General features: G+C 50.0%; 1 protein-coding gene across 1 annotated transcript in view; it reads left to right on the top strand.

Moving 5' to 3' along the window:
• Window positions 1-24,571, top strand: part of LOC140455370 (macrophage mannose receptor 1-like) — a 72,761-nt gene that overhangs the window by 20,316 nt on the left and 27,874 nt on the right. The window contains exon 2 of the mRNA XM_072550173.1: window positions 21,948-22,030. The gene's annotated coding sequence lies outside the window, so the exon portion shown is untranslated. The remainder of the gene's footprint in view (window positions 1-21,947; window positions 22,031-24,571) is intronic.

Here is a 24,571-nt window from a genome sequence, read left to right as displayed (position 1 = left end):
TCACCTTCCACCCTACCAACCTTCGCATAAACCAAATCATCTGCTGACATTTCCACCACCTCCAAACAGACCCCACCACCAGGGATATATTTCCCTCCCCACCCCTATCCACCCTCCGCAAAGACCCTTCCCTCCTGGTCAGGTCCACGCCCCCCTACAACCCACCCTCCCGTCCTGGCACCTTTCCCTGTCACCGCAGGAACTGTAAAACCTGCGCCCACACCTCCTCCCTCACCTCCATCCAAGGCCTTAAAGGAGCCTTCCACACCCATCAAAGTTTTACTTGCACATCCACTAATATCATTTATTGTATCCGTTACTCCCGATGCGGTCTCCTCTACATTGGGGAGACTGGGCGCCTCCTAGCAGAGCGCTTTAGGGAACACCTCTGGGACACCCGCACCAATCAACCACACCGCCCTGTGGCCCAACATTTCAACTCCCCTTCCCACTCTGCCGAGGACATGGAGGTCCTGGGCCTCCTTCACCGCCGCTCCCTCACCACCAGACGCCTGGAGGAAGAACGCCTCATCTTCCGCCTCGGAACACTTCAACCCCAGGGCATCAATGTGGACTTCAACAGTTTCCTCATTTCCCCTTCCCCCACCTCACTCTAGTTCCAAAATTCCAGCTCAACACTGTCCCCATGACTTGTCCGGACTTGTCCGACCTGCCTATCTCCTTTTCCACCTATCCACTCTACCCTCTCCTCCCTGACCTATCACCTCCATCCCCTCCCCCACTCACCCATTGTACTCTATGCTACTTTCTCCCCACCCCCACCCTCCTCTAGCTTATCTCTCCACGCTTCAGGCTCACTGCCTTTATTCCTTATGAAAGGCCGGGTCCCTGGCGCTGTGAGGCAGCAGTGCTAACCACTGAGCCACCATGCCACCCCCACCATAGGCCCAATCAATGGGGGAAGACAATGACCTTGCAGTATTATCCAGAGACACGGGGTACATTTTGGGGATGTGGGTCCCAATCTCACCTCAGTGGAATTTGAAATCATTCAGGAATTTCGGAGTCAGGTAAGCAATGGGACTGGCACCTGCCTTTCAGGTCTTACATTCCCATAGCACCTTCCAAGCCTGTGCAGGGAAACCTAGGATGATATCACATACAGAGACCCGAGTCACCTTGCACTTGCGACAGGGAATAAACATCACCCTGACCACGGTGACAGAGCTTTCCCGTCAACCTGAGAGAGCCCATGACTCAACACCTCCTCTGACAGCTGGTACCTTGGACTGGGGTGGCACTTCCTCTGTACACTGCCAGCTTGGATCTGGAGTGGGAATTGAACCAGTCACCCTCTGCTGCCAAAGGGTCCCCCCTACATAGCCCTGGGAGGAAGGAACGAACTCTGCCTGCCAACCAGGCCATGGCTCAAAGCCTTCTCAACTCTGAGTTGCCAGGTTCCTGTCGTGATGATGCTGTGGCTTTAGGTTTTGTTTTTGAAGAAAGTTCGTGAGGCAGACCAAGCGGAGTGCCAAACCCATTAGAGTAAACAGCTTGTGAGGCTGTGGGGTTTATTTTAAAAAGTGTAACAATAGAAGCAGCCTGGTGGGGTGTGGCCAGCACTCACAGAACCAGACTTTCTCAGGTTATTTTTTGGAGATTTTGGGATTAGTTTTGAGCAGCTGCTGTTCCTCTCTCTCGGGTATCACTAAAAACTGGGCACTTCTCTCCGCTGCTGGGTTACCTGGGAGACAAACCTATTTTCCAGAATTTGCCTTTTTTTTGCCAGTGGGTGTGTTTATGGCATTTTACTATATTAGACCAGTTAATTAGTAATAGTTACTGTACCTATTATTCGGTTAAGTTTTCCGATCAAGTCATTCTAAATGCATCTTTCTTCTGTTGTGTTTTAACAACAGTGTTTGAATAATGGCGTCCTGCTTAACATCGAAACGTTTGACCAACCAAAACGTATCTGGAGCACAGCATCCTGTAGCTCCGGTTTCCTCCCACAGTCCCAATGTGCACGTTAGGGTGGATTGGCCCCTGCTAAACTGCCCCGTAGTGTCCAGGGATGGGCAGGCTGGGTGGGTCAGGCATAGGAAATGTGGGGTTACAGAGATGGGGTAGGGGAGCAGGTCTGGGTGAGAGTGTCTGTGTGGACTCAATGGGTCGAACAGCCTGCTTCCATCTGCAGGGATTCTACGATACTCTCTCAGGCAGCACATCCCAGACCCTAACCACTTGCCGCATGAAAAGGTTTTATTTCTGACATCTGTTTTAACGCAGAGGGTGGTACGTGTATGGAATGAGCTGCCAGAGGGTGTGGTGGAGGCTGGTACAGTTACAGCGTTTAAAAGGCATCTGGATGGGTATATGAACAGGAAGGGTTTGGAGGGATATGGGCCAAGTGCTGGCAAATGGGATTAGATTAGGTTAGGATATCTGATCGGCATGGACGGGTTGAGCTGAAGGGTCTGTTTCAGTGCTGTACATCCCTATAACTCTATCACCTCCTATACCAAGCTCATACGCTGTGTCCTGTAATTCACAAGTTTCTAGCCAGTGGGGGCTTAGTGATTCCTGATGAAGGGCTTTTGCCCAAAACGTCAATTCTCCTGCTCCTCCGAGGCTGCCTAACCCTGCTGTGCTTTTCCAGCACCACTCTAGTCATGTCCACTTCTGCTTGGTCCTTTTTGGACCTACCTGGGGGGCGAATCCCTCACAAATTTGAAGTCCAATGCTCCTGTGAGAGTCCCCTCCAGACCGTTCACCCTCCTGACCTTTCAGCATGGAAACAGGCCCTTCGGGCCCAACCTGTCCATCCCACCCAGGTTTCCCAAACTGAACCGGACTGGCGTTTGGTCCATGTCCCTTTTAAAAAGTTGGCAATGTGTCATTGGTGGGGTCAACCTCTCTGTGTCCTATCTGCTGGACTGTGGCGGTAAAAGGGTAGGCAGCTCACCACCACCACCGCCATCAGCCCCTCAAGGGGCAAGTAGGGACAGACAACCGATGATGGGCTGGCCCACGGCATCAGAATGATGCGCAAGGAACAGAACTCCAACCGGAGAGCAGGTGCGTGAGAGAGGATGAGGAAGAATTGCAAAGACAGAGTCAAGGAGTGGAGAGAGCCAGCCCCTTGGATGGATCCGGTCCCAGACTCCTGCCCCCACCTTGCTGTGAAATCCCAGGCTGTGGGAGACGGAGGAGACAGCAGACTGTGTGTCTCCAGCTACAAACACATTGACAGCTCACTTTAAAAACAGCTGCTGTAGCCCCTCCGCCCCACGCACTCTCTGTGCCAACAACCCTGCCAACCACCAGCTGTTGGCAGAGCTCCAATAGGGAGGGATGGTGGGGGTCATGTTACACACACATACATACATACACACACACACACATACAGAGACACAGACACACACACACACACAGATAGACAGACATACACACACACACACACTCACACAGACACACACAAACAGAAACACACACATACAGAGACACAGACACACACACACTCACACACAAACAGAAACACACACATACAGACACACACACACTCACACAGACACACACAAACAGAAACACACACATATACACACACACATACAGAGACACAGACACACACACAGATAGACAGACATACACACACACACACTCACACAGACACACACAAACAGAAACATACAAAGACACAGACACACACACACACATACAGAGACACAGACACACACACACACACACAGATAGACAGACATACACACACACACACTCACACAGACACACACAAACAGAAACACACACATACAGAGACACAGACACACACACACACACAGATAGACAGACATACACACACTCACACAGACACACACAAACAGAAACATACAAAGACACAGACACACACACACTCACACAGACACACACAAACAGAAACACACACATATACACACACACATACAGAGACACAGACACACACACACACACAGATAGACAGACATACACACACACACTCTCACACAGACATACACAAACAGAAACACATACACACTTACACACACATACAGAGAGACACACACACTCACACAGACACACACAAACAGAAACACACACACACATACACACACACGCACAGACACACACATACACATTCACATGCGCAGACACACACAAACTCATTTGCACTCTCACAAACACAGACACACAGTCACAAAGACGCATACGCGCACAAACATACATACACTCACTCACACAAGCTCTCTCACACATAGTCACAAACACACACACACACTCACACACATACGCACACACAAGCACACACAAGCACATACACACTCACACACACTCACGCACGCTCGCGCACACAGACTCATACACACACACACTCACTCATTCATTTGACTCTCTCATACACACATACACACAGTAACAAAGACACACACACAGACACACACACTCATTCACACACTCTCACACACACAGACACACAGTCACAAAGACACACACACAGACACACACACTCTCATTCACACACTCTCACACACACACAGACACACAGTCACAAAGACACACACACACTCACACACACAGACACTCATTCACACACTCTCACACACACAGACACTTACTCACACACTCTCACACACACAGTCATAAAGAAACACACACATGCTCACAGACATACACACACTGACGCGCAGACACTCACTCACACACACATTCACACTCCCATACAGACCCACTCACACACATACACGCGCGCGCACTCACAGACACACACATGCTCACACACAGACATATACACACTCACACATACACACGGACACGCACTCACTCACACACACACACAAACACACAGACACAAAGACACACACTTAGACGCACACAGAAATACACACATACAGACACACAGACACATGGGTTTAGGGGTGGTTGAGGCCCTCGGTGGGGGGAGGGGGGCGGTGGGTTTGGGCTGGTTGGGGGGGGTGTGGGTATAGGAGGCAGGACTGCTGCTGACAGCAGGTGACTCCCCCACCCACCTTCCCACCAACACCTTCCTGCACACTGACAATGCACTGCCGTGGGGCAGTGGGGGCTCTCTCTTGAAAATACTCCGTATTCCTCCTTGAGTTGCTGGTGAGCAAACAGGGCAGCCTCAACCCAACTGCACTCTTCCTCCATCTCTCCCTCTCTCTGTCTCTGTCTCTCTCTGTCTCTGTCTCTGTCTCTGTCTCTCTCTCTCACTCTCTCTCTCTCTCTATCTCTCTGTCTCTCTCACTCTCTCTATCTGGGAGTTTACATAAAAGCGAGGTGCTGCATTTTGGGAAGGCAAATCTTAGCAGGACTTATACACTTAATGGTAAGGTCCTAGGGAGTGTTGCTGAACAAAGAGACCTTGGAGTGCAGGTTCATAGCTCCTTGAAAGTGGAGTTGCAGGTAGATAGGATAGTGAAGGATGCATTTGGTATGCTTTCCTTTATTGGTCAGAGTATTGTGTACAGCAGTTGGGAGGTTATGTTGCAGCTGTACAGGACATTGGTTAGGCCACAGTTGGAATATCGCGTGCAATTCTGGTCTCCTTCCTATCGGAAAGATGTTGTGAAACTTGAAAGGGTTCAGAAAAGATTTACAAGGATGTTGCCATGGTTGGAGGGTCTGAGCTACAGGGAGAGGCTGAACAGGCTGGGGCTGTTTTCCCTGGAGTGTCGGAGGCTGAGGAGTGACCTTATAGAGGTTTATAAAATCATGAGGGACATGGATAGGATAAATAGGCAAAGTCTTTTCCCTGGGGTCGGGGAGTCCAGAACTAGAGGGCATAGGTTTAGGGTGAGAGGGGAAAGATATAAAATGGACCTAAGGGGCAACGTTTTCACACAGAGGGTGGTACGTGTTTGGAATGAGCTGCCAGAGGAAGTGGTGGAGGCTGGTACAATTGCAACATTTAAGAGGCATCTGGATGGGTATATGAATAGGAAGGGTTTGGAGGGATATGGGCCGGATGCTGCCAGGTGGGACTAGATTGGGTTGGGATATCTGGTCGGCATAGATGGGTTGGGCCGAAGGGTCTGTTTCCATGCTGTACATCTCTATGACTCTATCCGATTGAAACATGCCAGGTTCTGCGAGGGTGGGTGTTAAGGAGATGTTTCCACTAGTGGGGGGGTATCTCAAAGTGGGCATGGAGGGGGGGAGGAGGTGGTGCAGAGTTTCAGAAGAAGGGGACTTTCATTTCAAAAAGTGAGATGTCAAGGAATCTATTCCCTGAGGAATTAGTGAGCATCTTGAGTTCTCGACCCCAGAGAGTTGTGGAGGCTAGGTCACTGAAAATATTTAAAGAGGAAATAGATAGATTTGTGAAGCAGCAACGAGGTGAGAGCTGTGAGGAACGGGTACGGATGAGGAGTTGGGTCCTGGGGCAAAGGACCCCCTGATCTTATTATTCCTGATGAAGGACTCCAGCCCAAAACGTTGATTCTCCTGCTCCTCGGATGCTGCCTGACCTGCTGTGCTTTTCCAGCAACACACCCTCGACTCTGATCTCTCCAGCGCCTGCAGTCCTCACTTTCTCCATGACTTTATTAAACAGACTAGAGGGGCTGAATGGCCTACTCGTATTTCTGATGGTCATCCATTATTTGATGTCAGAGAAGTGCTCTGGTAATTAGGGGGGAGTGATAGTGAGGACATTAGGGTTAGAGAGTTGGGGTTAAGTAGAGGCTGTGCTGTCCGCACTTATGTGAAAACAAATCTCTCCTCAAGTTATGTAAATGATTTGGATGTGAGCATAAGATTGGAGGGGTAGTGGACAGCGAAGAAGGTTACCTCAGATTACGATGGGCTTTGACCAGATGGGCCAATGGGCTGAGAAGTGGCAGATGGAGTTTAATTCAAATAAATGTAAGGTGCTGCATTTTGGGAAAGCAAATCAGAGCAGGACTTATACACTTAATGATAAGGTCCTAGAGAATGTTGCTGAACAAAGAGACCTTGGAGTGCAGGTTCATAGCTCCTTGAAAGTGGAGTCACAGGTAGATAGGATAGTGAAGAAGGTGTTTGGTATGCTTTCCTTTATTGGTCAGAGTATTGAGTACAGGAGTTGGGAGGTCATGTTGCAGCTGTACAGGACATTGGTTAGGCCACTGTTGGAATATTGCGTGCAAATGAAGGATGTTGTGAAACTTGAAAGGATTCAGAAAAGATTTACAAGGATGTTGCCAGGGTTGGAGGATCTGAGCTGTAGGGAGAGGCTGAAAAGGCTGGGGCTGTTTTCCCTGGAGCGTCAGAGGCTGAGGGGTGACCTTATCGAAGTTTATAAAATCATGAGGGGCATGGATAGGGTAAATAGACAAAGTCTCTTCCCTGGGGTGGGGGAGTCCAGAACTAGAGGGCAAAGGTTTAGGGTGAGAGGGGAAAGATATAAAAGGGATCTAAGGGTCAACATTTTCACGCAGAGGGTGGTACGGGTATGGAATGAGCTGCCAGAGGAAGTGGTGGAGGCTGGCACAATTACAACATTTAAGAGGCATTTGGATGGGTATATGAATAGGAAGGGTTTGGAGGGATATGGGCCGGGTGCTGGCAGGTGGGACTAGATTGGGTTGGGACATCTGGTCGGCGTGGATGGGTTGGACCGAAGGGTCTGTTTCCGTGCTGTACATCTCTGTGACTCTGTGTAGGACAGTGAGGTGTGTCCAAAGTTTTGATGCTGGGATAGGTCTGAAAAGGGGAGTTGGGGGGGGGGGGGGGGGGGGGGGGGGCTACCACCTGATTTAAACTGATCACACAAAGTGAGAATCTCATCCCAACCAGGTGTGACTTTGAGTAAAATACTAGATCCAAAAATCTTTGCTGAAAGTCAAAGTCATATGGCATGGAAACAAACCCTTCGGTCCAACCTGTCTATGCCATCCGTAATCCCAAACTAAACTCGTCCCACTTTCCTGATCCTGACCCATATCCCTTCCTGTTCATGGACTTACCTAAATGTCTTTTAAACATTGTATCTGCACCCGCGTCCATCACTTCCTCAGGAAGCTCATTCCACCACACGAACCAAACGTTGACCATCGTGTCCTTTTTAAACCCTCCATCTCTCATGTTAAGAATGTGCCCCCGGCCTAGAAATCCCCCTTGAGAAGAACAAAAAATACTCCTTGTCATTCATGTTATCCATGTCCCTCGCGATTTTATAAACCTCTACGAGGTCACCCCTCAGCCTCTTGCACTCCAGGGAAAACAGCCCCAGGCTTTCCAATTCACTTTTTTTTTAATAAGCCCTTTGTTCAGTAGCTACAACAACAACAACGCACAGTTTATGTAACACCCTTGACAGTGGGGTACAGACAAGGCCCAAGGCACTGCGCAGGAATGCCAACGGGTTATCAGGAGCCATGAGGACAGGGGAATGAAACAGTGACCCCAAGTTGATTCTGCCCATCGAGCCCGGAGTGGAAGAGCTGCCTGGAGCTCCCAGTCTTCAAAGGCTGACGGCCGTACATTTTAATGGGGTTGGAAGCGAAAGGGACAGATGTTGTTCCACAGTTGACTGCAATTTTCAAACGAGGTAGTTTCACTACAGAACACACCAAATGGCCTCCTTCTTCAGAGACCGCAATTTCCCTTCCCACGTGGTTAAAGATGCCCTCCAACGCGTCTCATCCACATCCCGCACCTCCGCCCTCAGACTCCACCCTTCCAACCGTAACAAGGACAGGACGCCCCTGGTGCTCACCTTCCACCCTACCAACCTTTGCATAAACCAAATCATCCGCCGACATTTCCGCCACCTCCAAACAGACTCCACCACCAGGGATATATTTCCCTCCCCATCCCTTTCCGCCTTCCGCAAAGACCGTTCCCTCCGTGACTACCTGGTCAGGTCCACGCCCCCCTACAACTCACCCTCCCATCTTGGCACCTTCCCCTGCCACCGCAGGAACTGTAAAACCTGTGCCCACACCTCCTCCCTCACCTCTATCCAAGGCCCTAAAGGAGCCTTCCACATCCATCAAAGTTTTACTTGCACATCCACCAATATCATTTATTGTATCCGTTGCTCCCGATGCAGTCTCCTCTACATTGGGGAGACTGGGCGCCTCCGAGCAGAGCGCTTTAGGGAACATCTCCGGGACACCCGCACCAATCAACCAAACCGCCCCGTGGCCCAACATTTCAACTCCCCCTCCCACTCTGCCGAGGACATGGAGGTCCTGGACCTCCTTCACCGCCGCTCCCTCACCACCAGACGCCTGGAGGAAGAACGCCTCATCTTCCGCCTCGGAACACTTCAACCCCAGGGCATCAATGTGGACTTCAACAGTTTCCTCATTTCCCCTTCCCCCACCTCACCCTAGTTCTAAACTTCCAGCTCAGTAACTGTCCCCATGACTTGTCCGGACTTGTCCTACCTGCCTATCTCCTTTTCCATCTATCTACCCCACCCTCCCCCTTGACCTATCACCTTCATCCCCTCCTCCACTCACCCATTGTACTCTATGCTACTTTATCCCCACCCCCACCCTCCTCTAGCTTCTCTCTCCATGCTTCAGGCTCACTGCCTTTATTCCTGATGAAGGGCTTTTGCCCGAAACGTCGATTTCGAAGCTCCTCGGATGCTGCCTGAACTGCTGTGCTCTTCCAGCACCACTAATCCAGAATGCAATTTTCAAACACCCAGTTCAGTCCAGTAAGGATTCATAAGAGTGGACTCCAGGGAATTAAGTAACGAAATGATCAGGAAAGTAACAGCAGGGGGCAGTATGGGAGAGTTCCCACACAGGGTGGAGGGGCAGAAGGGCCTCCTTCCCTTCTTGCAGAGTTGCACTGGTCAGGGACGAGGGAGAACGACACTGTGCCTGGACCTGCAGTGAAATGGACTGGGCTTGTCATAATGGATAAGTGACGCCATCTAGTGCCCACAGTCATTTATTACATGAGTCCAAGAGGCGCGGTAACTTTAGAATAACCATTGCCCATAATCCCAGCGGGCAAACACCTTTCTGCCCTTATTCTCTACTTCTCCGTCCATCAGTTTGATCATATTTGTGTAGTAAAATGTCCTAAAACTTGATACAAAACCTGGCTGAATGGGTACGTTGTAAGGAGTCCTGAAGAAGAGGAAATATACAATTCTGGTCTCCCTGCTATCGGAAAGACACAGTGATATTTGAATGATTTGGATAATTTAAAGGGTTCAAAAAAGATTTATAAGGATTGTTGGAGGGTCTGAGCTATAGGGAGAGGCTGAATAGGCTGTGTGTTTGCCCTGGAGCGTCCTAAGCTGAGGGTTATAGAGGTTTATAAAATCATGGAGGGGTATGAACAGGGGAAATAGACAAGATTTGGAGGTGCCGGTGTTGGACTGGGGTGTACAAAGTTGAAACTTACACAACACCAGGTTATAGTCCAACAGATGTATTTGGAAGCACTAGCTTTCCGAGCGCTGGTCACACAATCACCTGATGAAGGAGCAGCGCTCCGAAAGCTAGTGCTTCCAATTACACCTGTTGGACTATAACCTAGTGTTGTGTGATTAGACAAGGTCTTTTCCCTCGGGTACGGAGTGCAGAACTAGATGGCATAGATTTTAGGTGAGAGGGGAACGATTTAAAAGGGACTTGAGGGGCAACTTTTTCACCCAGAGGGTGGTACGTGTATGGAATGAGCTGCCAGAGGAAGTGGTGGAGGCTGGTACAATGACAGTTGGATGGCAATGTGCATAGGAAGGGTTTAGAGGGACATGGGCCAAACGGGACTAGATTATGTTGGGATATCGGGTCAGCATGGTTGCGTTGGACCGAAGGGTCTGTATCCCGTCCTGTACAGCTCTAGGGCTTTTTCCCAGGCTCGAAATGTTAACTCAGTTTCTCTCCCCCCAAATGATTCAGTCCTGCCAAGTTTCTCGAGCTCATTTTGGCTTTTATTGAAGCTTTAAGGAGTCTTCAAGTGTGTCTGTGTGTGTGTGTGAGTGTGTGTGTCTGTGTGTGTGTGTCTTTGTGTGTAAGTGAGTGTGTGTGTGTAAATGAGTGTGTCTGTGTGAATCTGTGTGTGTGTAAGTGAGTGTGTCTGTGTGAATCTGTGTGTCTGTGTGTAAGTGAGTGTGTCTGTGTGAGTCTATATGTGTGAGTGTCTCTGTGTGTGTGTCTGTGTGTGTGTGTGTCTCTGTGTGTGTAAGTGAGTGTGTCCGTGTGAATCTGTGTGTGAGTGTGTGTGTCTGTGTGAGTCTGTGTGTGTGTCTAAGTGAGTGTGTCTGTGTGCGTGTCTCTGTGTGCATATAAGTGTGTGTGTCTGTGTGAGTGTGTGTGTGTAAGTGAGTGTGTGTCTGTGTGTGTGTGTGTGTGTAAGTGAGTGTATGAGTGATTGTGTGTGTGTCTGTGTGTGTGTATGTGTGAGTGTTTGTGAGTGTGTGTGTGAGAGTGTGTATGAGTGTGTGTGTGAGTGTGTGTGTGTAAGTGATTGCGTGTCTGTGTGTGTGTGCGTGTGTTTGTGAGTGTGTGTCTGTGTAAGTGTGTGAGAGTGTGTATGAGTGTGTGTGTGTGTGATTGTGTGTGTGTTTGTTTGTGTGTGTATGTGATTCAGTGTGTGTGTGTGTGTGTGAGCAATTGTGTGAATGTTTGTGTGTGTTAGAGTGAGTGTGTGTGTGAGTGTGAGAGAGAGACGGAGGAAAATAAGCAGCAAAGTGTAGGTTGTGAACTCCAGTGTTTTATAGTCCTGGCTTAAAGGGAGACCGTTATGATAATAGGAGCAGCTTTAGGCCATTCAGCCCATCGAGTCTGCTCTGCCATTCGATCGTGGCTGATATTTCTCTCAGCCCCCTTCTCCTGCCTTCTCCCCGAAACCTTTGATCCTCTGACTAATCAAGAACGAATCTATCTCTGTCTGAAAGACACTTCAATGACTCGGCCTCCGCAGCCTTGTGTGGGAATGACTTCCACAGATTCACCCCCCCTCTGGATCGGAGAAAGCTTTCCTCATCTCAATTCTGAAGGCTTGTCCTTTCACTAGTTCCGGCTGTGCCCTCGGGTCCTGGTCTCTGTGACCAGTGGGAACACCTTCTCCATGCCCACTGTGTCCAGGCCGCTCAGTGTTCTGTAAGATTCTATCAGATCCCTCCCAGGTGGCCTACAAGGGGCAGAATTAAAATGGGGGAGGTGATCGGGGCTAGGACTTGAAGATCTCAGATGGCGGTGGGGCTGGAGGGGGAACGACACGCGTTAGAGAAGGACATGGTCACGGAAGGCAATCGGAAATATTTAATTGAGGCACTGCCGAACGGGGGAGTGGTGGGGCGAGGTGAGGGGCTTGGTGAGAGTTAGGACAAGTGTGGTGGGGATCGCACCTCGGTGGAATTGGTGAGACCGACTTCATGCATCGCGTTGGGCAGCCGTCAGGGGTGGGCCGAATAGCCTCTTTCTGCTCTGTACCATTCTCTGATGCCGCAGTTCTGGGAGGGCCGGGGGAGGGGGTCACTCCGTAACTGCACAGTCCCAGGTCGACGCTGCACATTCGGCGGGAAATCTTCCGCCAAGCGACATCGGCTGAGAGGGTTCCAGGGAATGTGGGAACATTCAGCAGCTCAGACAGCAGCCGTGCAGAGAGACTAAGACCCACCTGAATGTCAGTCAGGTCTTGGGGATGAAACTTCAGGGGGGAGGCAGGCAGGGAGGATGGCACAAGAGCAACTGCACAGAGCTAGGGCTTTTTAAAAATGTCTTTATTTTGTGGGACATGGGTGTCACTGGCTGGGCCCAGCATTTATTACCCACCCCTAGTTGCCCCCTTGAGAAGGTGGGGGTGAGCTGCCATCTTGAACCGCTGTGGTCCATCTGCTGTGGGTTGACCCACAATGCCCTGAGGGAGGGGATTCCAGGGTTTTGACCCAGCGACAGTGAAGGTACGGCCGATATATTTCCAAGTCAGGGTGGTGAGTGGCCTGGAGGGGAACTTGCAGGGGCTGGTGTTCCCACGTATCTGCTGCCCTTGATGGAAGGGATCGTGGGTTTGGAAGGTGCTGTCTGTTGATCTTTGGTGAATTTCTGCAGCGCATCTTGCAGATATCACACACTACTGTTACTGAGCATTGGTGGGGGAGGGAGTGGATACTTGTGGATGTGGTGCCAATCAAGCAGGGGCTGCTTTGTCCTGGATGGTGTCGAGCTTCTTGAGTGTTGTTGGAGCTGCCCCCATCCAGGGCAAGTGGGGAGTATTCCATCACACTCCTGACTTGTGCCTTGTCGATGGTGGGACAGACTTTGGGGAGTCAGGAGGTGAGTTACTCACCGCAGTATTCCTAGCCTCTGACCTGCTCTTGTAGCTGCTGTGTTTATGTGGTAAGTCCAGTTGAGTTTCTGATAACCCCGAGGATGTTGGTAGTGGGGAATTAAGTCATGGTAACACCATTGAATGCCATGGTGCGGTCGTTAAATTGTCTGTTATTTGTGATGGCCACAGTTATAGGTTCAGGTACATAATTTTTCTAAATTTGCATCACATTTATCAGTGTGGTTAAGAGGACGTTTAGCACACTTGCCTTCATTGCTCAGACCACTGAGTTGGGACGTCATGTTGAGGTTGTACAGGACATTGGTGAGGCCCCTTCTAGAGCACCGTGTCCAGTTCGGGTCACCCTGTTACAGGAAGGATATTATTAAACTCAGTAGAGATTTACCAGGATGTTACTGGGAATGGAGGATTTGGAGGTTGAGGGGTGACCTTACCGAGGTTTACAAAATCACGAGGTGTGTCGGCAAGATGAATGACAAGGGTATTTTCCTGAAGGTGGGTAATTTCAAAACTGGGGGCATATTTTTAAGGCAAGAGGAGAAACATCTTTAAAAATGACATGAGGGGCAACATTTTTACACATAGAGTGGTTCGTTTGCGGAATGAACTTCCAGAAGAAGTGGGTGTAGCTGCAATTTTTAAAAGGCATTTGGGTAAGGGCATGAACGGGAAAGGTTTGGAGGGATATAGCCCAAGCACAGACAGGGGGGGACTTAGTTTAGTTTGGAAAATGGTGGCCATGCACTGGTTGGAGCGACGGGTCTGTTTCCATGTTGGATGACTCTACGAGATAGAGACAGATGGGAATCAACCTTGGTGGATGGAATATAATGTGAGGGAAATGTGAGGTTGTGCACTCTGGCAGGAAGAAAAGAGGAGTTGAATATTATTTAAATGGAGAAAGACTGCAGAAAGTTGCAGGACAGAGGGTTCTGGGGGTCCTTGTGCTCACATCACAGGAAGTTAGTGTGCAAGTTCAGCAGGGGAAAGGAAAGGCAAATGAAATATTGACCTTTATTTCCAAGAGATTAGAGCATAAAAATAGGGAAGTCTTGCACAAACTATGAATTAGGCTACACTCGGAACAGTTTCGTGCCCCTGATCTGAACAAAGATGGACTGGCATTGGAGGCAGACCAGGGAAGATTCCCGAGGGTGATCCCAGGTATGGAGGGACCTTTTTATGAGGAGAGGTTGAGCAGGTTGGGCCTGTATTCATTGGAGTTTGGGAGAATTAAAGGGGTAGCCATGGGTACCCGTATGGGCCCCAGCTATGCCTGTCTCTTTGTTGGCTACGTAGAACAGACCATCTTCCGTAATTACACCGGCACCACTCCCCACCTCTTCCTCCGTTACATTGATGACTGCATCGGCGTCACCTCGTGCTCCCGCGAGGAGGTTGAGCAATTCATCAACTTCACCAACACATTCCACCCTGACCTTAAATTTACCTGGACCATCTCTGACACCTCCCTCCCCTTCCTGGACCTCTCCATCTCCATTAATGACGACCGACTTGACACCAACATTTTTTACAAACCCACTGACTCCCACAGCTACCTGGATTACACCTCTTCCCATCCTACCTCTTGCAAAAATGCCATCCCGTATTCCCAATTCCTCCGCCTCCGCCGTATCTGCTCCCAGGAGGACCAGTTCCACCACAGAACACACCAGATGGCCTCCTTCTTTAGAGACTGCAATTTCCCTTCCCACGTGGTTAAAGATGCCCTCCAACGCATCTCATCCACATCCCGCACCTCCGCCCTCAGACCCCACCCCTCCAACTGTAACAAGGACAGAACGTCCCTGGTGCTCACCTTCCACCCTACCAACCTTCGCATAAACCAAATCATCCGCCGACATTTCCACCACCTCCAAATGGACCCCACCACCAGGGATATATTTCCCTCCCCACCCCTATCCACCCTCCGCAAAGACCGTTCCCTCTGTTCCCTCCTGGTCAGGTCCAAGCCCACTACAACCCACCCTCCCGTCCTGGCACTTTCCCCTGTCACCGCAGGAACTGTAAAACCTGCGCCCACACTTCCTCCCTCACCTCCATCCAAGGCCCCAAAGGAGCCTTCCACATCCATCAAAGTTTCACCTGCCCATCCACCAATATCATTTATTGTATCCGTTGCTCCCGATGCAGTCTCCTCTACATTGGGGAGACTGGACGCCTCCTAGCGGAGCACTTCAGGGAACATCTCCAGGACATCTGCACCAACTGAACCCACCGCCCTGTGGCCCAACATTTCAACTCCCCCTCCCACTCTGCCGAGGACATGGAGGTCCTGGGCCTCCTTCACCGCCGCTCCCTCACCACCAGACGCCTGGAGGAAGAACGCCTCATCTTCTGCCTCGGAACACTTCAACCCCAGGGCATCAATGTGGACTTCAACAGTTTCCTCATTTCCCCTTCCCCCACCTCATCCTAGTTCCAAACTTCCAGCTCAGCACTGTCCCCATGACTTATCCTACCTGCCTATCTTCTTTTCCACCTATCCACTCCACCCTCCCCCCCCGACCTATCACCTTCATCCCCTCCTCCCCTCACCTATTGTACTCTATGCTACTTTCTCCCCACCTCTACCCTCCTCTCACTTATCTCTCCACCCTTCAGGCCCTCTGCCTTTATTCCTGATGAAGGGCTTTTGCCCGAAACGTCGATTTTCCTGCTCCTCGGATGCTGCCTGACTTGCTGTGCTTTTCCAGCACCACTCTCATCTAGACTCTGATTTCCAGCATCTGCAATCCTTGTTTTTAACCGAAGAATTAAAGGTGACCTTACTCAAACATCGTAATTTCTTCGTGGACTTGACGGGGTAGATGAGGAATGATTGTTTCCCCTTGTGGACCAGAGGGTATCATCTCAGGATACGGGGTTGTCCGTTTAAGACAGGGACGAGGAAGAAGTTCACCTCCCAGAGAGTTGTGGAATTTTTTACCGTAGACGGCTGAGGAGGATGGGTCATCAAGAACGTTGAAGGCTGCGATAGATTTTTAAGCAGTGAGGGAATCAAAGCTTTGGGAAGAATAACAGGAAGGCAGAGTACTGGGTCAATGGAAAGATTCTTGGTAGTGCGGATGCGCAGAGAGATCTTGGAGTCCATGTACATAGATCCCTGAAAGTTGCCACCCAGGTGGATAGTGCTGTTAAGAAGGTATACTGTGTATTTGGTTTTCTTGGTGGAGGGATTGAGTTCCAGAGCCATAATGCCAGGCCGCAACTATACAAAACGCTAATGCAGCCTCACTTGGAATATTGTGTACAGTTCTAGTCGCTCCATTACAGGAGGATATGGAAGCATTGGAAAAGGTGCAGAGGAGATTTACCAGGATGTTGCCTGGTTTGGAGGGAAGCTCTTATGAGGAAAGTCTGAGAGATTTTGGTCGGTTCTCACTGGAGAGAAGAAGGCTAAGGGGGGATTTAATAGAGACATACAAGATGATCAGAGGATTAGATAGGGTCGACAGTGAAAGTCTTTTTCCCAGGATGATGACGTCAGCGTGTACGAGGGGGCATAACTACAGATTGACGGGTGATAGATCGAAGACAGATGTCAGAGGCAGGTTCTTTACGCAGAGAGTGGTGAGGGCATGGAATGCCCTGCCTGCCAATGTAGTCAACTCAGCCACATTAGGGAGATTTAAACAATCCTTAGATAAGCTCATGGATGATGATGGGATAGTGTAGTGGGAATGAGCTGAGAATAGTTCACAGGTCGGTGCAACATCGAGGGCCGAAGGGCCTGTTCTGCGCTGTGTTGTTCTATGTTCTCGGGCAAAGGCAGGAGAGTGGAGTTGAGGATTATCAGAAACAAAAACAGAAGTTGCTGGAAAAGCTCAGCAGGTCTGGCAGCAGCCGAGAAGGGAAACCAGAGTTAAGGTTTTGCGTCCGGGGTCCCTTCCTTGAGGACCATCAGGGCAGCTGGTTGGTTGGTGGAGCAGGCTCGATGGGCTGAATGGCCTGCCTCAACTCCTACAGCTCCTGACGGGCTGGCCCAGGAAAGGCTTGGAAGCACTGGCTGCCTCTGACACCCAGAACTGTCGCTGGACACCAACTCGCATTCATATAGCCCCCTATTAACACGGTAACCAATCCCGATGCACAGGGGTGTTATCAAACAAAATTGGCCATGGAGCCCCATCAGGAGACATTAGGCCAGATCAAAGCAACAAAGAAATAGGAGCAGGAGGAGAAAACTCGGCCCAACTGCTCAGCTGTTGAACATAGCTGGTCCCCTGTCAATGTTAATAAACTACCTCCAACACCAAAGGCTGTTGTTCCACTAGTTAGCCGAATGTGTGTTACCTTATCAGACACCTTCTGAAAATCCAGAATATGTTACACCCACTGCTTTCCCCTTGGTCCACCCTCCTTGCTATCTCCTCAAAGAATTCCAGGCTTGATTCACATCAGCTTCCCCCGCACCGCATGGTCCTGCTGTATACCCTGAGACCGTAACTGGAGTGAGGTTAGCGTGCATGGCTTTCTGACTCAGAGACAAATGGGCTACTCGCCTTGTAGTGGATGGGAAAAGAACACAAGATGGCAGGGTGGGGAGTCAGCATCAAGCCGATGTCTAAACTATGGCCGTTGTGAGGACGCAGCAGCGAGGTGGGTGCCTCCTCCCCCATTGGCCAACACAATTCGCCATGATAACTGGATCAGCCCGTCGGCCAGGGCTGGTCCCTGAACTTGTCCTGAGGAATGTTGCCCATTGCTTCAGCACTGGGTGAACTTCCGCCAATGTCCCGGCACAGCGTCTTACTTCACAGTCCCTTCGCCGAAGATAAGCAACTTGACCCGCTCCCAGAGGAGGAGGAGGAGGAGGAGGTGCTGAGCGAAATCCGGAATCTTCCATTGGATATTTTCAGGGAGCGGCTGAAATTGTATCGAAGCTGCGTGCTTTCAGTGTCAGTATATCGAAAGGGACAGAAGGACACAGGGAGCTATAGATAGATGGCCTTGAGCATTGCTGGCATAGGGGAGGAGAGAGAAACAACAGTGAGAATTATAATTCTACAGTTTTACACACAGTTAACATGGGAAGAGGACATTCAGCCCCTCAACACTGCTTTGTTTTATTGACTTGAATTGAATTGAATTTACTGTCCCGTGTACCGAGGCACAGTGAAAAGCTTTGTCCTGTGAGCAATACAGGCAGATCACAGAGTTAAGTAGCGTAGATAGTAAATAATAGGTCAACAGTGGCAAAAACAAAACACAGGTACAGGCGAATGTTAAGTGTTTGTGAGTCCATTCAGTATTCTAACAACAGGAGGGTAGAAACTGTTTCGAAACTGGCTAGTGTGTGTGTGTGTGTGTGTTCAGGCTTCTGTACCTTCTCCCCGATGGTAGAGGTTGTAGAAAAACATTGCCAGGGTGGGATGGATCTTTGAGAATGCTGGCGGCCTTTCCTTGACAGCGGGCCTGGGAGATGGATTCTATAGATGGGATTTTGGCCTTTGTGATTGTCCGGGCCGAGTTCACCACTCTCTGCAACCATCTCCGATCTTGGATGGTACAGTTGCCGTACCAGGTAGTGATACATCCAGACAGACACAGGCTGAGGGCACCCCCAGCGTTATGATATAATAGAATAGAGCATTGTCACGTATACTCCAGTACACAAGTACTGGAGTATAGTGATAAGTTTTTGCTATGGCTGCCTTTAATGGCACCATCTTAGGTACAAATCTTGAATGCAAAAGATGAATAAAAGGAAAAGCAGGAGCATTGCTTACAGTGGTGCAGGCTTGATGGACCGAATGGTCTTCCTCTGTCCTCAAAACCTCATCCAAACTCCTTTCGAAATTCCAGGTTAAAACCAGATTCTTAGGTTTTTTTTAGAATACTTACAGTGTGGAAACAGGCCCTTCGGCCCAACAAGTCCACACCGACCACCGAAGCGCAACCCACCCAGACCCATTCCCCTACATTTACCCCTTCATCCAACACTACAGGCAATTTAGCACGGCCAATCCACCTAACCTGCACATCTTTGGATTGTGGGAGGAAACCGGAGCACCCGGAGGAAACCCACGCAGACACAGAGAGAATGTGCAAACTGCACACAGGCAGTCGACTGAGGCAGGAATTGAACTCAGGTCTCAGGCGCTGTGAGGCAGCAGTGCTAACCACTGTGCCACCCAATGCCACAGACTCCCCGGCGGGGAATTGAAACCCTTTGTGTTACCCTTTCCTTGTGATGTAACCTCTTGCAGTCTGGGCACCATTCTTGTCAACCTGCTGAGACCACAGTATCTCAATCCCACGGTGAGGCGCATCGCTTCAGCTGGGGGTCTAACCTGGGCCTTGACCTTCCATGGGGCAGCCTCAGACTCTGCAGCCTTTGGTCGCTGGCTTGGAGTAATCTTTGGGATTCCTCCCGACGTTCAGGCAGTGTCGCCCTGTGCGTGAATCGATCCTTTCCCGTCTCCTGTTCTCTCCTCGTTCCTGAAGAAGGGCTCATGCCCGAAACGTCGATTCTCCTGCGCCTTGGACGCTGCCTGACCTGCTGTGCTTTTCCAGCAACACATTTTCGGCACAACAGTCAACCAGCTGTGGCTATCCCGAAGGTGGCCAACTGATGATTAGGGGGAAGGTTGTGAAATGGGGACCCGTGGGGGGGTGGGGAGGCAATCTGAGAGGTTCACCAGCTTTGAAGAAGCAATAGGATATCCTTTTAGATAAATAAGAGAGATAGAGCAGGCAGGGCATCCTACAATGTAATATAAAGGGTTAACGCTCAAACATGTAAATAAGTTAGAGGGCACCCGGAAGTGTAAGGTAAAGGGTTAATCCACAAACATATAAATAAGTTAGAGGGCACCTGGAGGTGTAGGGTAAAGGGTTAATCCACAAACATATAAATAGGAGAGAGGGCACCTGGAAGTGTAGGGTAAAGGGTTAACATGCAAACACGTAAATAAGTTAGGGAGTGTCTGATAGTGTAAAGTAAGGGTTAACACTCAAACATGTAAAGAAAAGACAGGACGCCTGGAAATGTAGTGAAAAGGGTTAATACTCGAATGTGTAAATCACCTTCTACCTGTGTTAAAAGTGACGGACAAGGTCAGTGGTAACTGACCCTGAAGAGAGACAATCCAATGTACAGACTGGTGTTAAGCCTAAGGGTGTAAATTGTTAGGAGCGTGTTAAATAAAGATGTCATCTTACCAACAGCCTAGATCAGCGGTTCCTCTGGTTTCCAGCTCAAGCTGATCTCTAAAAGAACCACGACCATGACACCACCCTGTCTCATTTTAACTTCAGGGTGGAAACCTCAGCAGCTGTGTTGCCATTGAGGAGGGGGAGTGTCTGGGTGGACTAGGGTGGTCTCGCGGTCTGTCCTAGATAGGCCACCTCCAGCCACCCATAATGCTCCCCTCCACCTGCTGGGGGCTGGGTGCTGCCTGGAAATTCCCTGTGGGCCTCTGAAGAAACGAGGCCTTGACACGATCAGTCAGCTATCCCCGCGGGGGGGAGGGGGGGGGGGGGAGGAATAAATGACACCAGAATTGGCTGGAGCTGAGCAATCGCCATGCCCTGGTGCAAATCTACACCCAATTACCTCTATTGGTGGGGGAGGGGCCTAAAGATTTAGGCCTGTGTGGGACTCGGGGTAGCAAAAAGTCACCTTTTCTGAGGAAGGATGGTCTTTTTCTTGAGGAAATGCGGCGAAGGTTGAAACCAGGCTGATTCCAGGGGATGGTGGGGCTGACGTAGAAGGAGAGATTGACAGGGTTAGGATTCTTTTCACTGAAGTTCAGACAAGTGAGGGGGAATCTCATAGAGAATTATAAAATTCTAACAGGACTAGACCGGGTGGATTTGGGAAGGATGCTCCTGATAGTAGGTGCATCCAGAGCGAGGCGTCACTGTCTGAGGATTTGGGGTGGACCAATTAGGACAGTGATGAGGACACGCTTCCTCACCCAGAGAGCGGTGGCCCTGGGGAGTTCACTACCACAGGAAGGAGTTGATGCCAAAACTTTGGATGGATTCAAGAGGCAGCTAGGCATGGCACTCGGGGGCGAATGGGTTCAAAGGTTATGGGGAGAAAGCAGGATTAGGTTATTGATTTGGATGGTCAGCCATGACCGTGATGAATGGGCGGAGCGGGCTCGAAGGGCTGAATGGCTTCCTCCTGCTCCTATCTCTATGTGCAAGTTGTCTCAGTCAGGGCAGCTGCTGGAGGTTATCAGGAATTTGTAGCTCCTCGGGTGCAGCTTGTGCTGTTCTTGGCTTCTCCCACAGGCCAGAGCAACACGGTGTGCTGGAACACTGCTGACACAGTGTCTACCAGACGCGTTTCAAAGTCGCAAAGGGAGCCAGGGGACCGGCCGGATTGCAGCCTTTTCTCACAGCATCGCTCCCGGCTCACCCTCCCTCCCTCCCTCCCTCCCTCCCTCTCTATCTGCGTCCCGTCGCAGGCTGAGATCCGGGAGTGCGCCATTGAGCCAGCCCATGGGATCTTGCCCGGGTCGCAGATGGAGTTGGCATGCCAGCGCCAAACTGAGGCAGCAAGGTGAGGCGTAGGACGGACCAAGGATGGACCTCTCGCGGTCAAGACAATTGAGGTCAGTGGAGACACTCTTGGATTGGTACTTGGATGAACATTCCCAAGAACATTCTGGAGAAGTGGTAACCCCCGGAAAGACTGACCCTTTTCTTTCCCCTCCCCCCCACTGTAGTCTCACCTTTGGCAATTGCTCGTCATCTCTGCCGAACGCCTGAGTGGGATTTGGTTAAAAGCGGACTTTGCTTGCAATGAAAGGTAAGTGTTGGAGATTACTCTTGGACTAAAACGGCCTCTGCCAGATCACGTGCCTCATATAATTCGGGGTGTAGAGATCCGATGTAGGTCAAGTACCTTTTTAAAAACAGGATGTGGGTGTCGCTGGCTAGTTCAGCATCTATTTCCATTGCTCACCACCCCCCCCCCCCACCTTGTAGTCAAAAGAGACCAATCGTTAAAGTCCACTCAAACATAGATCATTACACCACAGTACAGGCCCTTCGGCCCTCAATGTTACGCTGACCTGTGGCACCAATCAGAAGCCCATCTTAACTACACTACTCCATTCTCGTCCGTATGCCTATCCTGACGACCATTTAAATACCCTTAAAGTTGGCAAGTTTACTACTGTTGCAGGTAGTGCGTTCCACGCCCCTACTACTCTCTGAGTAAAACAAATCAGCCAGAATAAAACATGTGCTCAGAAACATTCCTGGAGTAAACGTGTTGAAAGGACACAGGAGGCAGTTTGACGGTAAAGGAGGCCATTTGGCCCAGCGTGCTCTGTGCTGGCTCTTTGCAACAGCCCTCTCCCACTGCCACCTAACCGGCCCCAGCTAACAGACCCACTCCCAGATAAAGGGAAATCCAGAGAAATTTAAGTCAAAGTTCAGTTCACTCAAAACGACTTCTCACAAATTGTTTGACGTACGCTGAGACACTTGGCCTGTGGGCAATCTCTCGCTTTTGGCTGGTGGACTGATGTCAGGGATATTCAGAAATACACACTGCCTTACAGGATCAGAGGACTGTTTTGAAAAAAAAATGGTTTTGGAGTCAGGAAAGCTGGTGGAACTTCACATCCAGGGTGCAGATTTCCAACTCAGCAGTGCGAAATTCCAAATGCATGTGCAAAGAGCATGCATATGGTTCATTACTAATGTGCAATTATTAATCTTCATTCCAGTCGCAACTGTACGACGTAAAGGTCCACTGGTGTTTCAGATTGAAATTCTTCAACAATAACTTAGATTTAAACAGTACCTTTAACACAATAAAATTGAGGTGCTTCCCAGGAGCGTTATAGAGTACTATATGTAGACTCTATTGTATATGCTATTCCATATTATTGAATCTTCTATGTAGTCAATGACATGAAATTGTATGTTGGATGACCAAATGTCAAAGAATGTAGATTTACAGATGGATTCATAGAGCGCAGAAAAGGTCTTTCGGCTCAGGAGTGCATGTTCATAGTTTCTTGAAAGTGGAGTACCAGGTAGACAGGGTGGTGAAGACAGCAGTTAGTTCACTTGCCTTTATTGGTCAGGGCATTGAGTACAGGAGTTGGGAGGTCATGTTGCGGCTGTACAGGACATTGGTTAGGCCGCTGTTGGAATACTGTGTGCAATGCTGGTCTCCTTCCTACAGGAAAGATGTTGTGAAACTTGAAAGGGTTCAGAAAAGTTTTACAAGGATATTGCCAGGGTTGGAGGGGTTGAGCTACAGGGAGAGGCTGAATAGGCCGGGGCTGTTTTCCCTGGAGCGTCGGAGGCTGAGGGGTGACCTTACAGAGGTGTATAAAATCATGAGGGGCATGGATAGGTCTTTTCCCTGGGGTGGGGGGGGGGGGGGGGGGGGTGGGAGTCCAGAACTGGAGAGCATAGGTTTAAGGCGAGAGGGGAAAGATTTAAAAGTGACCTAAGGGGCAACTTTTTCACACAGAGGGTGGTGCGTGTATGGAATGAGCTGCCAGGGGAAGTGATGGAGGATGGTACAATTACAGCATTTGAAAGGCATCTGGATGGGTATATGAATAGGAAGGGTTTGGAGGGATATGGGCCGGGTGCTGGCAGGTGGAACTAGATTAAGTTGGAATATCTGGTCGGCGTGAGGTCTGTTTCTGTGCTATACATCTCCATGACTCTATGAGTCTGCACCAACGTAACAAAGGTGCATCAATCCCAATTTCCTGCACTTGTCCCACATCCTTGAATGTTATGGTAGCTGAAGTACTCATCCAAATATCTTCAAAAGTTTTCAAGCAGTGTATTAAAGGAGGAATATTAAATGGAGAGGTGGAGATTTCTCGGGACGGTGTTCCAGAGCTCAGCGGTGGGGCAATATTTATCTTTGGATAAATGGTGAGGAGTCCCTGAATCAGGCTTACTCAAGAGGCTGGCGTTAGACGGAGTTTTGCAGGGCCGAAGGGGGTCACGGAGTTGGGCGGGCTGGGGAGAGGGGAGGTCTTCGAGAGGTTTGAGAGCAAGGACGGCAATGTTAAAATCGAGAATGCTGCTTGCTCTGGGTACCAATGGAGCCCATTGGCCACAAGGTGTCAGGGAGTGGCACTTGCCGTGAGTTAAGAGCAGTCAGCAGTGGTTCAGATGAGCTCAAGCTGTAGGCGGGTGGAAATGGGGGAGACCACCCAGGGGTGAAAGGGAGCCGTCACGTCTAGAGGCAACAAAGATGCAGTCGAGGGACTTTCAGGGGACGGGTTGAGACAGGGATGAGTTGGGCGATGCCACAGCCAGCAGAGGGTTGGGGTTGGAATAAGTGATCTTCGTGACTGCGCGATCA

Source organism: Chiloscyllium punctatum, chromosome 30, assembly GCF_047496795.1.
Source record: "Chiloscyllium punctatum isolate Juve2018m chromosome 30, sChiPun1.3, whole genome shotgun sequence".
NCBI classification, from domain to species: Eukaryota; Metazoa; Chordata; class Chondrichthyes; order Orectolobiformes; family Hemiscylliidae; genus Chiloscyllium; species Chiloscyllium punctatum.
This window is presented reverse-complemented; position numbering and strand designations above follow the sequence as displayed.